Source organism: Grammomys surdaster, unplaced genomic scaffold, assembly GCF_004785775.1.
Source record: "Grammomys surdaster isolate TR1022 unplaced genomic scaffold, NIH_TR_1.0 148, whole genome shotgun sequence".
NCBI classification, from domain to species: domain Eukaryota; kingdom Metazoa; phylum Chordata; class Mammalia; order Rodentia; family Muridae; genus Grammomys; species Grammomys surdaster.
Genome location: NW_021604606.1, coordinates 2,779,031 through 2,785,800, shown reverse-complemented (window position 1 = coordinate 2,785,800; position 6,770 = coordinate 2,779,031).

Genomic DNA, 6,770 nt, shown 5'->3' with positions numbered 1-6,770 from the left:
TATTGTGTGAGGTGTAATGTGTGTTTTGAGCTTTAGTAAAGTTTCTTTTATGTATGTAGGTGCCCTTGCATTTGGGGCATAGATGTTCAGAATTGCAAGTTCACCTTGGTAGATTTTTCCTTTGATGAGTATGAAGTGTCCTTCCTTATCTTTTTTGATTAATTTTGGATGGAAGTCGATTTTATTTGATATTAGAATGGCTACTCCAGCTTGTTTCTTGGGGCCATTGGCTTGGAAAATTGTTTTCCACCCTTTTATTCTGAGGTAGTGTCTGTCTTTGTCACTGAGGTGTGTTTCTTGTATGCAGCAAAATTCTGGGTCTTGTTTGTGTATCCAGTCTGCTAGTCTGCGTCTTTTTATTGGGGAATTGAGACCATTGATGTTAAGAGATATTAAGGAAAAATGATTGTGGCTTCCTGTTATTTTTGTTATTAGAGGTAAAGTTATGTTTGTATAGTTATCTTCTTTTGGGGTTGTTGGAAGATTACTTCCTTGCTTTTTCTAGGTTGTAGTTTCCCTCCTTGTGTTGGCGTTTTCCATCCATTATCCTTTGAAGTGCTGGGTTTGTGGGAAGATATTGTGCAAATTTGGTTTTGTCATGGAATATCTTGGTTTCACCATCTATATTGATTGAGAGTTTTGCTGGGTATAGTAATCTGGGCTGGCAATTGTGTTCTCTTAGGGTCTGTATGATGTCCGTCCAGGCTCTTCTGGCTTTTATAGTCTCTGGTGAGAAGTCTGGTGTAATTCTTATAGGTCTGCCTTTATATATTACTTGACCTTTTTCCCTTACTGCTTTTAGTATTTTTTCTTTGTTTTGTGCATCTGATGTTTTGATTATTATGTGACGGGAGGTATTTCTTTTCTGGTCTAGTCTATTTGGTGTTCTGTAGGCTTCTTGTATGTTTATGGGCATCTTGTTCTTTAGGTTAGGGAAATTTTCGTCAATGATTTTGTTGAAGATATTTACTGGCCCTTTAAGTTGGGAATCTTCATTCTCATCTATACCTATTATCCTTAGGTTTGGTCTTCTCATTGTGTCCTGGATTTCCTGGATGTTTTGAGTTAGCAGTTTTTTGTGTTTTTCATTTTCTTTGACAACTGTGTCAATATTTTCCACCGTATCTTCTGCATTTGAGATTCTCTCTTCTATCTCTTGTATTCGGTTGGTGATGCTTGCGTCTGTGACTCCTGATCTCTTTCTTAGGTTTTCTATCTCCATGGTTGTCTCCCTTTGAACTTTCTTTATTGTTTCTATTTCCAGTTTCAGATCCTGAATGTTTTTGTTTAATTCCTTCTTTGTGTTTTCTTGCATTTCTTTAAGGGATTTCTGTGATTCCTCTTTAAGGGCTTCTATCTGTTTACTTGTACTCTCCTGTATTTCTTTAAGGGAGTTACTTAATTCCTTCTTATAATCCTCTATCATCATCATGAGAAGTGATTTTAATTCTGAATCCTGCTTTTCAGGTGTGAAGGGGTGTTCAGGGCTTGCTATATTGGGAGAACTGGGCACTGATGATGCCAAGAAACTTTGGTTTCTGTTGCTTATGTTCTTGCGCTTGCCTTTCGCCATCTGGGTAACTCTAGTGGTACCTGCCCTCACTGTGTAAGATTGGAATCTGTATTTCCAGTTATCTTGCTTATTGCAGAGCTCCTCGGAGTCCAGAGGTCTCTGTGGTCTTATGCCCCTAATCTCCTGGGTGGAAGAACTCCTGGGACTCAGGCCACTTCTTGGATCTGGAAATCCTTCTGCTCTGAGTGCAGTGGCTCCTCGGCTGCTCTGAGTGCAGTGGGTCCTTGATGACTCAGGATTCAGTTTCAGCTGCTCTGAGTGCAGTGGCTCCTAGATGACTCAGGATTCAGTTTCTCCACAGGACAGGAGCAGACCAACTCTGTGTCAGCTGCTCTGAGTGTAGTGGGTCCCTGATGACTCAGGATTCAGTTTCAGCTGCTCTGAGTGTAGTGGCTTCTCGATGACTCAGGATTCAGTTTCTCCACAGGACAGGAGCAGACTGACTCTGTGTCTGCTCCAGCCCAAGGGACCAAGCAGGGGCCGAAGGGAAGTGGAATTCCGGAGGGGCGGGGTTTGGGTAGTTGCTGTGCCCTGAATGTCCCTGGCTCCCAGATGTATTTCTGGGGCTTAGGGAGTGAGATGGAGTTCTTACCAGCTGCTCTGAGTGCAGTGGCTCCTGGATGACTCAGGATTCAGTTTCTCCACAGGACAGGAGCAGACCGACTCTGTGTCTGCTCCAGCCCAAGGGACCAGGCAGGGGCCGAAGGGAAGTGGAATTCCAGGAAAACACTCTTTCATATGTTTGCCCCAGCAAAACAACATCCAACTGACTTTCCAAAAAATCCTTAAGTTTCCACTTCATCAGGTGGTCAACTTCCATTCTACAAAACAGAAGTAATCTTGCTTTAGTACATCCTCATTTTCCTGTGGTATGACTAGTCTTTTCAGTTTAATCACTCTGGTGATTAAATTAGCAGTATCATGTTACCCTTCAATGTATTTCCCTCATGATTAGTGAAGCTGAAGTTATTTTTATAAGTTTATTTTTCATTATATAATTCTGTTTTATGAGCTATTTATTCTCACTTGTCTACTGAAATGTCTCAAATTTTTAGTAAAAATTCATATTGATTTTAAGAATAGATTTATCCCAACATGGTAATGCAGGCTTCAGCACCAAAATGCTCCATAGGCTAAGTCAGGATTCCAAATTCAAGCTGTGCCTGAGTTGCAAATAGTTCAAGACCAGAAATAGACCATGTGCGTTAGAACTATACATGCTTAAAACATCATATATTTATCATTTCATTTAGTGTTCTAGAAGAAGAATGTTACCCTGAAATAAATCTGAGTGCTCTGAAACTTTCATGCTGCCAACAAGGTTTAAATTAGCCATGTAGAGAGGCTGGATAAAAAGATGTTCAGGCAGCCTCAGTGTTCCAGTCATCCCAGTTGCAAAAAACAAGCATAAGAATAAACAAGTCATCTTATTTATTCTACTTCAGCAGGTGCAATATGAAAAATCAAAAACACATATGAGAATCAGAGATAATGCCTAAGGTATAAGAACTCAACTATACTAATTCACACCTCCTTAGCCATTCAAATTTACCTGCGATTCTAGTTATTGTGGAATGAAAATGATTATTTGCAGAAAAATGGATAAAACTGGAAATTAGATACAGTCTCAGAAAGATAAGTATTATATATTTTCTTTTTTTAACGGACCATAGAATTTTATAGATAAAAATGGTGATTTGAATGAGATTGTCCCTCATAGTCTCATATATTTAAATGTTTGGTCCTTAATTGATGAATCGTTTGAAAAAGATTAAGAGTTATGTCCTTGTTAGAGTAAATGTGTCCTTGTTGTAAGAGATGTTGCAATGTGAGTGGGCTTTGATATTTTATTTATTTATTTATTTTGATTTTTTTTTAGGTTTTTCAAGACAGGGTTTCTCTTATAGCCCGGGCTGTCCAGGAACTTACTCTGTATACCAGGCTGGCCTCGAACTCAGAAATCCACCTGCCTCTGCCTCCCAATTCCTGGGATTAAAGGCATGCACCAACACTGCCTGGCTTTTGATTATTTTTTTATTGGATATTTTATTTACATTTCAGATGTTACCCCCTTTCCAAATTTCCCCCCAACCCAGAAACCCCTTAGCCCATCCCCTCTCCTCCTGCTTCTATGAGGATGTGCCCCAAACCACCCACGCAGTCCCTTCTCGGAACCCTCGAATTCCCCTACTCTGGGGCATCCAGCCTTCATGGGCCAAGGACCTCCTCTCCCACCTATGCCCACATCAGGCACAGTCTTTCTCTCCTTGCTGCCTGTGGAACAGGACAAAAAGCTCTCAGCTGTTACTACTCCATTGTCATGTCTCTCTGTTTTCCACTATGATGATAATGGACTAACCCTCTGAAACTGTAAGCAAGCCCCCAATTAAATGAATTCTTTGATAAGAGTCGTCTTGGTCATGATGTCTTTTTATAGAATGCAAAAATCATGGTTACAGATGATATGAAAGTAGAGATGAAGCTGTTGAGAGGAAAGGGGGAATTAATGGGAGTGGGGATGGGCAATAAAAAAGAGGGTTGAAGGTATGGGGAGGATGTCCTTAAAATAAATTCTGTACTTTCATGAAAATGGACTTATGACACCTATTAGAGTAAAATAAAATACTTTGTCTTTGGTTGTAGATATTCAAATTTTTAATGAAACGTGTAACTTTTGTTGTCTGATGTCAGGTTTTGAGTGAATTAACTAGAAAACAAGATATCTGTGTTGGGATAAGCTTCTGAAGGACTGGAATACATAAAGGAGAAAAGGCATCCTGTGAAAGGACAATAAATCAACCAGACTGGTGAATACAAAATAAACCTAGAGGATCTGGCTATCAGTAAAGGGATTACACTAACAAAGAGGAAGGAATCTTTTAGGATAAGTATGGTGAGTTGTTCTTTATTCATTATTGGGTAGATAGAGAAAATAATAAAGACAGTATAGTTCAGTGGTTCTCAACCTGTGAGTTTCTACCCCTTTAGGAGTCAAAAGATCCTTTCACAGGGGTTGTTTATCAGATATCCTATATATCAAATATTTACATTACTATTCATGACAGTAGCAAATTTACCATTATGAAGTAGCAATGACATAGTATTATGGCAGAGGATCACTATACAATCCAAGGAACTGTATTAAAGGATCACAGCATTAGGAAGTTTTAGAACCACTGGTATATGTGAAAGTTAAAATGAAGCTACAATAGTTAAAAGAAAAATTTTCTATGACCTGTAACTGTTTAATGCTGGAGAGTTTGAAGATGTAAAACCTAAATGGACCCAGAGCTGGACTTAAAATATTTTTAGGGGAAAAAAGCAAATTAGTTGAAAAATAGAATGATCTCCTGAATATTCAGCTACAACAAATGTTTAATATGTTTTTTTTAACTATGTACATTCTCTGTATGATATACTAATCTAATACATGTGTCTGTAATCACATGCACAGAGAATTGTGAACTCCAGGCATACTAAGCAATGAACTTTGCCATTAATCTAAACTCTTAAACCCAGAATATACATTAACAACTTGTTCAAAGCATACATTCTGAAAGATCTTAAAATTATGAAACAGGTATTTTTGAAGAATTGTTATAAAGGACTAAGAACATATTGCAATCATAATCCCTGTGTAGCCTTGGAAAGAAAGACAAAAGAGAAAGAAGTGAATTTACTGACTACAGAAAGAAACAATGGTGACATTGTCATTGGAACAAAACTATGGGACAATGACAATAGAACAGTTGGCATTTCTCTAGGTCCTATTCCTTTCATTTATCAATCCTGAAATTGCCTTTGAAGCATAAGTGGAATGAAGTGTTGATTAAAGTAAAGCACATGATAACTGCCTGTCCCAACTGTGAATAACAACACAAAAATTATAGAGCACAAACTGATGAGTGCATATTGACTTTTTCTGTCAATGTCTTGTATGATGGCTTATTCCATAATGCTGGCATCTTGCACTGTAGTAAATAAAACTTTCTGAACCACAAAGAATAAATTCTTATCCTTAGTGACACATAACTTTGGGTACCTTTAGAGGAAAGAACATACTGAGTTCAATAATAAAATGTTTATTATAGGACTGAATGTGAAAATGCCTCAGCCATAGTATTAAAAAATGCATGATGAGAATCCATGGTCCTTCAATACAGTGATGATAAATAAATAAATAAAGCCCAGAGGCAGAAAACCTCAACCACATTATATAGTCAAGATACAGCCAAAAATGGATTTTAAAGTAAAAAGTTCAAAATGAAACTCCAATTTTACATAGATCTTCTCCTCTGAAAATTCTGATCCTTTTCTTTGATCAAATTATACACCTAGACACTAGGAAAAATAGTTTATTTTGTTTTTATTTAATTTTTTCTCCTGATAAATAGTATATTTTGCATATACTCCATTTTGAACTATTATAATATTTGGGTCTTAAAACTTTTTCTAAAATGTGTTTATATTTTTCCTGTTAAATGTAAACATATCTGGGAAATACACAGTGTACTTGATGTCAAACACTAGTAGGGGAGGATGTATCAAAGATACTTGATACTATAATACTTAATTTAGGATATTAAAATATTAATATCTATATTGATAATGGTAGTAGCATGGTAATATATACACAGATTTGTATGGTAAATGAAACACACTCTTTGATCTAAAATAAAAAAAAAAGAAAAAGTGTGTGATTTTTTTTCCTAATGCAAAATAAAAAATGAAAAAATGAAACTTTTGCCTGGCTATGTTTTTTTAAGTAACCTGTTTTCTTTGTAATAGTATGCAAACTTACATTTCTTGAGATCTTTTGTGTTTAAAAATGTTCATTATTCATTGCTCTGAAAAGTTATAAAAACCTCTCTATGAAGTGTCTGCATGGGAAGAATTCATTTTCACATTAAAAGTTAGAACAATTTCATGTCTATAGCATGTATTTGAAAGCATGTGAATATGTTCAACTCTGCACATATTTACTGTTCATTTCATCTCTCAGTATCTGCTTTTTCAATGATTTAGTGGAGAAGGTGTCAAGCTATGGCCTAGGGGCTAAATCTAGTTAGAGCTTGTTTTTCTACAACACTATAGCTAAGAATGTTTTCTTTTTACATTTTTTAAAGGCTTTAAAAAATAAAGACAAAAAATATGAAGCAAAGATAGTAAGAAACTCACAAATCCTAAAATATTTACT